At 39.3% G+C, this 10,717-nt stretch overlaps 2 long non-coding RNA genes and 1 pseudogene across 4 annotated transcripts in view; 2 read left to right on the forward strand and 1 right to left on the reverse strand.

Moving 5' to 3' along the window:
• Positions 1-584: 584 nt before the first annotated feature.
• On the reverse strand, positions 585-5,497 carry LOC149114908 (uncharacterized). 2 transcript variants are annotated; one of them, XR_016205943.1, is made up of 3 exons: positions 5,364-5,497; positions 1,680-1,860; positions 585-1,018 (listed from the first exon to the last, which is right to left on the reverse strand). It is a non-coding gene; the product is annotated as an uncharacterized LOC149114908 (long non-coding RNA). The 2 variants fall into 2 exon arrangements; XR_016205944.1 differs by lacking the exon at positions 5,364-5,497 and adding an exon at positions 3,144-3,213.
• On the forward strand, positions 1,944-3,251 carry LOC149114909 (uncharacterized; annotated as a pseudogene).
• Positions 5,498-7,824: 2,327 nt separating the features above from the next.
• LOC149114910 (uncharacterized) overlaps positions 7,825-10,717 on the forward strand; it is a 38,056-nt gene continuing 35,163 nt past the window's right edge. The window contains exon 1 of one of the 2 annotated variants that reach the window (XR_016205949.1): positions 7,825-7,909. This is a non-coding gene — a long non-coding RNA (uncharacterized LOC149114910). The remainder of the gene's footprint in view (positions 7,910-10,717) is intronic. The other variant, XR_016205946.1, reaches the window with a different exon arrangement.

Genomic DNA, 10,717 nt, shown 5'->3' on the forward strand with positions numbered 1-10,717 from the left:
CCTTCTTACTATCTTTTTAAAGTTTACAAAAACTGCGTCCATGCGCGCTTTCTCTTTTCTTTTATCTTTTGACACGTAGTTTACCTTCGTTGACCAAACGCTAGCGTGAAGTAATGATGGCTGGATATTGCACCGCAAGTTCTTTTCCTGCCCTATTGAAACGCTGATAAAGGCAAATATCCGGTTATCTTGGGTAGTTGGTTAAACAAGCTTCGTCATCACAGGACAAATTTATCCCGATAAAACTGACAAAAAAAATTACAACGTAAATTTTTGAAAGCAGCTTTGTTCATCGCAAGCAAAACGTTATATCGTTGCCATATGTTTGATCCATCAAATAGTGGCTTAATTCTATCTTGTAAAAGGTCATTCAATCCAATCTCGAATACAAATTTTCATTCCGGGATTCAATTTAATCTTTTCATTTGTTTTGTTTATCTTCCCGGGTCGAGCGCAGCCAAGAAGCGACGTTGGCTGGAGGTTGGGCTCGATAGACCTGATACGATAAAGCATTGTGGGATTGTTTGGGTGGGAATGCACCGAAGCTGCAGGAGCTTTTTCATTCAGTGATCACACTCAAGACCTAAGCTAAACGTTTTAATTTTATTGTGGTAATTTTCTACAAATCAGTTTTATTACACTGACATTTTTTCGAAAATGTACTGGACACCACTAAACCCTCATTAAGTCTCCTAATTTCAGAATCCAGGAAAATTGGCTTCAGTTCTGGGAATACCAAATTCAGCATACCAATTTTGGAATCCATAATACCATCATCCACACTAGTAGACTGATGGAGATTATCTTGCTTAAATGACAATCTACAAAACAGGGCTTAACTAGTTTGATAATCTTCATTAAGTTTGACTATGTTTCAGTCTAGGAATCTATGGCGTTGGAAGAGACACAGTTGGGAGGCAGAGACTGACACAGGCAGCACATCCTCCTCCAGCAGCCATGAAACATCCAGTTGCAGCAAGGAGTCCAAATATACCAGTTGCTGCTCCTAGTGGAAGACCTGCAGGAATAAAGTATCCATCAAGGCAGATTCATAATTGATAATAATAATAATAATAATAATAATAATAATAAGTATAATAAGACAATAATAATAATAATATAATATAATAATAACAATAACAATAACAACAATAACAACAACAACAAGAATAATATTAATAATAATCACAATAAGAACAATCACTTTGTTTATGTCTCACGCGTGTTTCCCAGAGCACAGAGGCGCTGCCAATGAGGGAAATCAACTCAACTCAACACAAATCAAATAATGGTTTTTGATTGTTTTCACTTGTGATATGACTGGCTGTCATAACATTAAGCCAACTCTGATTGGATTAGTGTTTAGGGACTATTTCTGGCTGCCAAAATTAGAAATTACTTTTACCAAAAACAAAAACAAAGGAATCCTGGACTACTTTTGACAGTCTTTTCAGTCTTAAAAGTTAAGCCCTCTGACTTCACCAATAATGCACATCAAGTGTTTGCGAAATATAGGTTTATTACTTTTGACTTTTACACTTGACTGTTTATACGAGACTTAAAGATATAAATATTCAATCCTTGTTTTACCCCAAGTACACCCTTTCACATTCTCTCTTGCCTCCTTGTAGGGCTATGAACTTATCTCGGTAAAAGTTACAATGGCATGTATAACTTACAGACAGTTGAAGCAGAAGCACAGGCAGTGCCACAACAGGCCAAGATGCAGGTTGCTGTCGTTGCAGGGCCAGTCTCGACAGCTGGAGTATTGCTCAGGTTGAATAGTACCATGAGACAGAGAAAGATGGTAATGGAATTAAGGCCAAAGATCTTCATCATGTCTAGCTGTCAACTGAGGAACTGGTAACAAATTGTATCATGAAGTCAATTATGATGACCTTTTAAGTAGTTTATGCTATTGTCAGTGGTGCTGTGTCAGTAATATGCCAATATATTATGATAATGACTATCGTGATAATGATGACGATTACGATGAAAACAATAATGATGACAATATTAAAGAGCAAGAAAGTGATGATGACAAAGACGATGATGATGATGATGATTATGTAAGTGAGAGGAATGAGAAGTATGTTGATGATCATACGATGATGACCTTTGGTTTAGTCCAATTTACTCACTGTGATCAAAATGACTGGAAGAAACCCACACTCCTCGCAGTTTGAAAAAGCTAAGATGATTCTCACTTTCACTTATAATTTAAAGTAAAAAGAATGTTTGCAGTAGCAGAAAGTACATTTACATTAAATTACTTTTAAGTATATTAGTCCTTCTACACATAATTGGGCTATGATAGTGAGTCTATGAATTTATAAAAAAAAAGGAAAATCCAAACAAAAAGGTGAGGATTTTGATCAAAGTGAATGAACAGAACGCCGACGTCCAGTTTACCAAAGAGATCGAAGAAAATGGAAAACGTCCTTTTCTAGACTGTTTGGTAAGCCGCGACAACAACTAACTGCGAACGACAGTGTACAGAAAACCGACGCATACCGACAGATTACTTGACGAATCATCCTACAACCCGACTTCACACAAAGCCACAACTATAAAGACTTTGACGAGACGAGCGCAACTCAGTACTTTGTGACACACCGGACAGCTTACGTGACGAAAACAGATACCTTGAACGTGTTTTTCACAAAAATAACTACAACGCTGACTTTATTAGACGAAACATTTACCGACCTACTGAAGCTGACGCAACGAACAGGAACTCAACATCTGTTACTACAGTGACTACACCTTACATTAAGGGCACTTCTGAGACTATCTAACGGATCCTACAGCCCTACAACATCCGTGTAGCCCACAAACCTACAACTACGTTACGACACTTACTGACCAACGTTAAAGACAGGGACGAACCTAACAACAGACAGGGAGCAGTTTACAAGATCAAATGCTCCGACTACCAGGCTTTCTATATCGGTGAGACTGGCAGAAACCTTAACACGAGACTGACTGAGCACAAACGAGCCACGAGAAATGGTGATGCCAACAATCACATTGCTGTACATCATCAACTGACATACCACAACATTGACTGGGACTCTGCTCAGTGCTTAACCTTCAGTTCAGACTATTTTCAGCGACTGACTCTGGAGAGCTGGTACACTAACCTAGAACAAACGCCTCTTAACAGACGTCAACAACCACCGGCGCCTTATGAACGACTTATCCATGACGGAAACGAAACCGACAAACGGACTTCTGACAGACCGACTTAATTTGACCAACAACAGACGGACCAAAAACCGACCAATTTGACTAACGGAGAAGAAACCGGATCGAAACCGACCAATGACTGATGACAAACTTTACACGAGTCTTTCAGCCAATACCATCATGGCTAAACTGACCAATCGCGTTATATGGACCAGACTTATAACATCATCGACTGACCAACACTATTCACTTGACTCTGAAGATGACTTCCACTCAGGTTGTCGAAACGTCACTCACCAACAAAAGTTCTTTTCAGAACTACCCTCACCCGGACGATCACACTATACGAACTACTGACACCCCTGGGTTCAAACCATTTACTATAAGATGAGGATTTGTCACATTTTTCATATTGAATTGGGCAAATCAAAAGGCGGTTATATAGTTTGAAAACCTATAGAGTAATTAAGAAGTCTAGAGGACTAATCATGTAAATTGTTATTTTGCACTGCCAGTGAACAGTTAATAATGATGATACGAAGACCCAAAACATGATGGCTAAACCACAGAACACGGGACCACATTAAAGACTCTACTGAAGAGCGGGCTCTGTTCTGATCCATCTCGCTTAGAGATGACCTCGAAAGCGTGCTGAGCTTCGAAGAAGGTCCGAAGCGATTCACCAGCAGTGTAACCGATAAATTTAGATTTATTTTTGATGAAAAAGAAAGCTTATACAACACTAGCGAGTGAAAATTCCAACTACTTCGTGGCGCAGTACAGACCATAATATCGGCTGAGAACGCAGTCGAATTTAAAAAAAAAACCCAAGAAAAGGTCACATGCATAAACAAGGCACAATAAGTAACACAATAAGTAACGTAATGCTGTAATTTTGCTCATCCTTCACTGCTGTGCCAAACGAGTCACCAGACCAAAACATGGGGTCTTTCTCCGGGTACCGGAAAGCTTCATATTTTTGGTCACTTGGGATTAGTCTTTATTTGGAATTGTTTTGTTTCCTGTGTTTTTTTTTATTATTATTCTTTTGTTTTACGTAATTTGTACTCCGGTACTCTGAAAGAACCAAAACATGCCTTATATTACTGACTTCATTCTAGTACAATCATAAAATCAAATCAGTCAATTTGGAGTTCCTAGAAAAAATATATCAAATTCTTCATCTTGTCGAAGAAAAGCATTCATAAAATAACGCAAACACGGGGAGAACCCCACTTTTCCCTGGTATTCTCCCTAAGTTTGCCCCTCAAATCCCTTCAGTTTCGCGAAGACGAATTTCTAAATTTCTTTTAATTGCAATATCCTGTCGCTAGCTCAGAAACCTTCTTCGAGGAATCGCTCCTGCATTGGAGCGTGTTTACTCGATCTAATTTTTTCCTCTTTAACAAGATTTTACTAGATACCATACTGACTTGATTCCACGTACCGTTATAGATTCCGAAATTTGCATTCTTACGTCCTGTACGGTAAATAACCAGTCCTACACAGCCGGTACACAGTCAAATGTTGATGTTGGCCATGTTATGTGTGACTTATGAAAAGCTTGTTTCGACAAAAATATCAGAATGTTTATCTTACGAGTTAAATTGACAACAAGAAGGAGAACGGAGTCTTGCACCGAGGGGTTCAATTCCGGCATAGGACACTTCTTTTAGGTTGTGAGGTTTTGTTTTACGGAAAAAAAAAATACTCCGGCCGAGGGCACAACATTTTAGTTTGTTTGCCGTATTCTGCGAAAAAAATAACCAAAAGGGAAATAACCAAGCACCACGTTTTAACGACAACTTGTGCACTCAAACTGAATCTTTCATTCTTTACCTAATTGCTTCAAAACCCTTTCGAAGCAGTTTATTTATTCAGTGTATATTTCGCCCATACTATTCAAAGTGAGCAACACAAAATAATAACGAAATACTCGAGTTAAGATTATATCGCAGAGTTAATTCTTGCTTGGAATTAGTAAAGGCTGTTTCTGCAGTTAGCGTTTTATCCCTGCAGTCGGTCTGCAGTCCGAATTTCACACTTTTGAGTGTTTTGAAAAGGTATGTTTTGATATCTGTCGTCTCGCTTTAACTTTTTGTTCAATGCTATGTATCAGCATTAAAACTAGGAATAAACCACACCAGTGAATACAGCTGACTTTGTCGGCTTACCTGCGGAATTCTGTATGCAAGAATTATTCTAGCCTTCCTTCTGCTGTCCTGTCCAAAGTAACTCTTGTAATTCGAAAGAACTTTCTTCATTTTAAATAAGAATTTTCCGAGGGACTTTCCCTGAAGGTCAGTGCGAATATCATTGGCTGTAACAGACAAGTGTTGCCGTTTTGATAAATATGGAAATGACACGATGCTAGTTCTTGAAGCGGAAGCCCGGCCGTGGGAAGAATTTGTCACACCTTTGACCCCCATAGTTGGAGCATGAAGCTGCTACAAACTCGGTGCAACGGCCGGGAAAATGGACTTGCAACATTATTTAGACCAGGACATTACGTTATGTTCTTTAACTTCGCTATGTCACACTGGACTGCAGTTGTATTACTAGTGTAAACTGAAATTTTAATGGAGTGTTTATATTGTAGTGTTGGTGTGCATAGCCTCCCACGCAGACGTTCTTAGGGTTTGTCACGCGTTTGACGAGCCCTAAGAGCGTCTGGGTAGGTTTGATGTGATTACGGGTCAAGTTGAATTCGTGGAAAAAGAGATGTGTTGCCCACGCAATCGAGGGCCTGGATGGCCGCGCAGCCGGGATTGTCGACGTGTACGATTTTCTCAGGCACTTTGTTTGTCTCCAGGGACCGCAATTCTTTCAAAAAGGCGAATAGCATTAGTGGCGTGATAAAAAGGCAGTTTTTTGACGTGGTTCAAAACAGTTTCCAGCACTTAGATTTTGATGGGTCGTTATAACCACTCTTTATCACTTGATGCTATAATCATGGTATCAAAAAACTGCACAATCATTGGTGAACACTTTGCTATCATTTTCATGACGTGTAGGTTACTATAGTAACAGTATCTTCACGTAAAAACGCCCTTGCATTACAGCTTCAGGGGCTTAAAATTAAGAAACGGCACGGTGAAATTTGTATGTATTATCAACTTTTGATTTAAGTGTAAGGCGCAACTTTTGGCAAAGTTTAAAAAAAAAATCTGTAGGTAGGGTTCAGAGCCACCAAGGTGGTATTAGTTGTTAAAATCAAAAGGTCTCTGCGAGGAAATAACCAATTTCAGACAAATGTATGGGTAAGCTTAGACCCCCAGCTTAGTTGATTAGCTTTTATCCATATTAAAATTCTGAGCAGATGCGAGGTCGCCCTGAGAGTAAGTCACGAAGTACTGTGCTTGAGCCAGTCACTTTTCTGTTAGCCATTTTGTCACAGAATCGAGAGAAATGGCCGGATGGGCCTTTTCCCGCGTGACTGCCTGTAGTTAAGCAAACATTCAAGTGTTAGTTGCTTCTGTTTTCACGAGCCAAACCGTACTTTGCGTGGGAAGGCTTTCCAAAGGTCTTTGGTTGTTTTCGTGGCGGTGTCTAGGACCTTTGGAAAGCCTTCCCACGCAAAGTACGGTTTGGCTCGTGACAACAGAAGCAACCAAGACTTGAATGTTCGCTCAACTAGAGGGAGTCACGCGGGAAAGGCTGCCTTAGCTGTTTCATGACTGGTAATTTCATCGCGACGACCTTTTGATTTTAACAAAAAATACACACAATATCTTCGCTTTATATCTTTGACCATACCAGAAAAACACCTTGCGAAATACGCCTCAGTTTTCACTTTGCAACATGCAAATTGATATTGACACAGCACTTCTGATTACAACGGGGAAAATTCCCTTCATTGCGTGGGCCACACCCCTCCTTGTACTGAAAACGCAAACTCATTGCAAAGCTTTGTGATTGTGCCCTTATTACAAGGCTTGCGACTGTGCCCTTGTAACAAAGCTTTGTACCTTTAGTTTTGAAATTAATCATTTCCTTTCATTTTTAAATAAACTGCCTTTACATCACGCCACCAGTGCTATTCGCCTTTTTGACAGAATTGCGGCCCCTGGATACAAACAGAGTGCCTGGGAAAATCGTACACGTCGACAATCCCGGCTGCGCGCGCTGATATTCAGTCCCTCGATTGCGTGGGGAGCACATCTCTTTTTCTACGAATTCAACTCGACCCGTAATCACATCATTCTCACGCAGACACTCTTAGGACTCGTCAAACGCGTGACAAATCCTAAGAACGTCTGCGTGGGAGGCTATGCACACCAACACTACAATATAAACACTCCATTAAAATCTCATTTTACAATAGTAAACAACTGCAGTCCACACATTTCCAACAGTGTGAAATAGCGAAGTTAAAGAACATAACGTAGTGCCCTGGTCTAAATATTGTTGCGAGTCCATTTCCCCGGCAGTTTTACCGAGTTTATAGCAGCTTCATCCTCCAACTATGGGGGTCAAAGGTGTGACAAATTCTTCCCACGGCCGGGCTTCCGCTTCAAGAACCAGCATCGTGTCATTTCCATATTTATCAAAACGGCAATACTTGTCTGTTACAGCCAATGATATTCGCACTGACCTTCAGGGAAAATCCCTCGGAAAATTCTTATTTAAAATGAAAAAAGTTCTTTCGAATTACAAGAGTTAATTTGCGCAGGACAGCAAAAGGAAGGCAAGAATAATTCTTGCACACAGAATTCCGCAGGTAAGCCGACAAAGTCAGCTGTATTCACTGGTGTGGTTTGTTCCTAGTTATAATGGTGACACAGCATTTAACAAAAAGTTTAAGCGAGACGACAGATATCAAAACATACCTTTTCAAAGCGCTCAAAGTGTGAAATTCAGACGGCAGACCTGCAGGGATAAAATGCTATTACTGCGGAAACAGACTTTAACTAATTCCAAGTATTAACTCCGAGATATAACCTTAACTTGAGTATTTCGTTATTATTTTGTGTTGTTCACTTTGTATAGTATGCGCGAAATCAGTGTACACTGACTGAATAAGTGAAGCGCTTCGAACGGGTTTTGAAGCAATTAAGTAAAGAATGAAAGATTCAGTTTGGGTGCACTCGTTGTCGCTAAAACCTGATGTTTGGTTACTTCCCGTGACCTTTTATTTTGCAGAGTACGACAAACAAACTAAAATGTTGTGCCTTCGGCCGGAGTAGTTTCTCTTCCGTAAAACAAAACCTCACATCGTGAAAGAAGCGTCCTATGTCGAGATTGAACCCCTCGCTGCAAGACCCTGTTCTCCTTCTTGTTCTCAATTTAACTCGTAAGATAAACATTCTATCGAAACGAGCTTTCCATAATTACACATAACATGGGCAATATCAACGTTTGACTGTGTGCCGGCTGTGTAGGACCGGTTACCGTGTAGGATGTAGGAATGTAAATTTCGGAATCTATAATGGTAACTTGGAATCCAGCATGGCATTTAGTAAAATTTGGTTGAAGAGGGAAAAAATAGATTGAGTAAATACGCTCCCATGCAGGAGCGATTCCACGAAGAAGGCTTCTGGGCTAGCGACAGGATATTGCAGTTAAAAGAAATTTAGAAATTCGTCTTCGCGAAACTGACGGGATTTGAGGGACAAGGTTAGGGAAAAAATACCAGGGGAAGTGGGTTTTCCCCGTGTTTGCGTTATTTTATGACTGCTTTTCTTCGACAAGATGAAGAATTTGATATATTTTTTCCAGGAACTCCAAATTGATTTGATTTTATTATTGTACATGTAGTAGAGTGAATTCGAAGTCAGTAATATAAGGACTGTTTTGGTTCCTTCTATGAGTACCGGAGTACAAATTACGTAAAACAAAAGAAATAAAGGACAGGGAACAAAACAACTCCAGATAAAGACTAATACCAAGTGACCAAAAATACGAAGCTTTCCGGTTCCTGTAGAAAGACACCATGTTTTGGTCTGGTGGCTCGTTTGGCACGGCCGGCAGTGGGGGATGAGCAAACGAGTGAAAAGAGCCCGTTCTTCAGTAACGCCTTCAATCTGGTCCCGTGTTTTGTGGTTTAGCCATCATGTTTTGGGTCCTCGTATCATCATTATTAACCGTCAACACCTGTTCACTAGCTGTGCAAAACAACAATTTACAAGATTAGTACTCCCGACTTCTCAGTTACTCCAAAGTCTTTCAAACTCTATAACCACCTTTTGATTTGCCCAATTCAATATGAAAAATGTAACAAAACCTCATCTTTTTGACGGGATTTTCTTTTTTTCATCAATACATAGTCCAATTATGTGTAGAAGGACTAATATACTTAAAAGTAATTTAATGTAACTGGACTTTCTGCTATTGTAAACATTCTTTTTATTTGAAATTATAAGTGAAAGTGAGAATCATCTTAGCTTAGCTTTTTCAAACTGCAAAGAGTGTGGGTTTCTTCCAATCATTTTGATCACAGTGAATAAATTGGACTAAACCAGAGGTCATCATCATATGATCATCAACATTCTTTTCATTCCTCTCACTTAGATAATCATTATTATCATCATCATCATTATCATCATCGTCATTGTCATCATCACTTTCTTGGTCTTCAATATTGTCATCATTATTCTTGCATCGTAATCGTCATCATCATCATGATAGTCACTATTTAAGGGGGTATGGTACCCTAAAATATGGCGATGTTCATGAAAAATTCAATTTCTTGGAAATACAAGACTTAAGACCCTTGAGGACTTGTCAAAAACATTTTGAAACGATCTTGCCGAATTTCCTTCCAGATGAGTGTGAAATTTAAGGAAAGTACACAGTGGTATAAGTTTTTTCACGTGGCAACGGCCATAGCAACGACTGTTTACTATAAGAACGTGACCAAAAATATAGATTATTTTTCACTTATATGAACGAAACTATTTAGAAAAAACTTTTAAGACATGCACAACTCGATTGGTATAGTTATTTGTGAAAAGCTTTGCCTCGAATTGCCATCACAGGCTCATTCATTTCTCTTGTGACAAGGAATATTTCCCACAACTGCGGTAACTTTTTACAAAATAGAACAACCATTGCACCCCCTCCCCCGAGATCGAATCTGCACCCCCCGACTATTTGTTGCTCGTTAAATGCTTCATACTTCGTGTAAGAAACTTAAAGTGCATTTTTCTCAAAAGTTTACTTTTGTACCGACTGACTTCGCGCCAACATTTCTACTTTCCAAGGTTTTTAAGTAGAATTTCTGAAACTTGGGCTCATCAAAGACCAATAGTGTCGTGATGATATAAACCAAATAAATCGTAACATTTTAAGGTCTGTCACGTGACATGAAATGATTTGTCCACTGGGTGTGGTAAAAAATAAGGTTATTTACAAATAAAGCTGTGAAAAGCACTGAAAATAAGAGTTAACTGTCAAAACTTAGGTTCATATCACAGAACAAAACAGAAACTTACATGATATGCTTATTTGACAGTCAATTCTTGTTTTGTAAAAGAGCAGGAAGTGTTGGCGTCAATACTATTAAACACTCTTCAAAAGGCTGTGGCTG

The sequence above is a fragment of the Orbicella faveolata genome, unplaced genomic scaffold (assembly GCF_042242905.1).
Source record: "Orbicella faveolata isolate gen_17 unplaced genomic scaffold, um_ofav_v1 contig_13, whole genome shotgun sequence".
Classification (NCBI taxonomy): Eukaryota; Metazoa; Cnidaria; class Anthozoa; order Scleractinia; family Merulinidae; genus Orbicella; species Orbicella faveolata.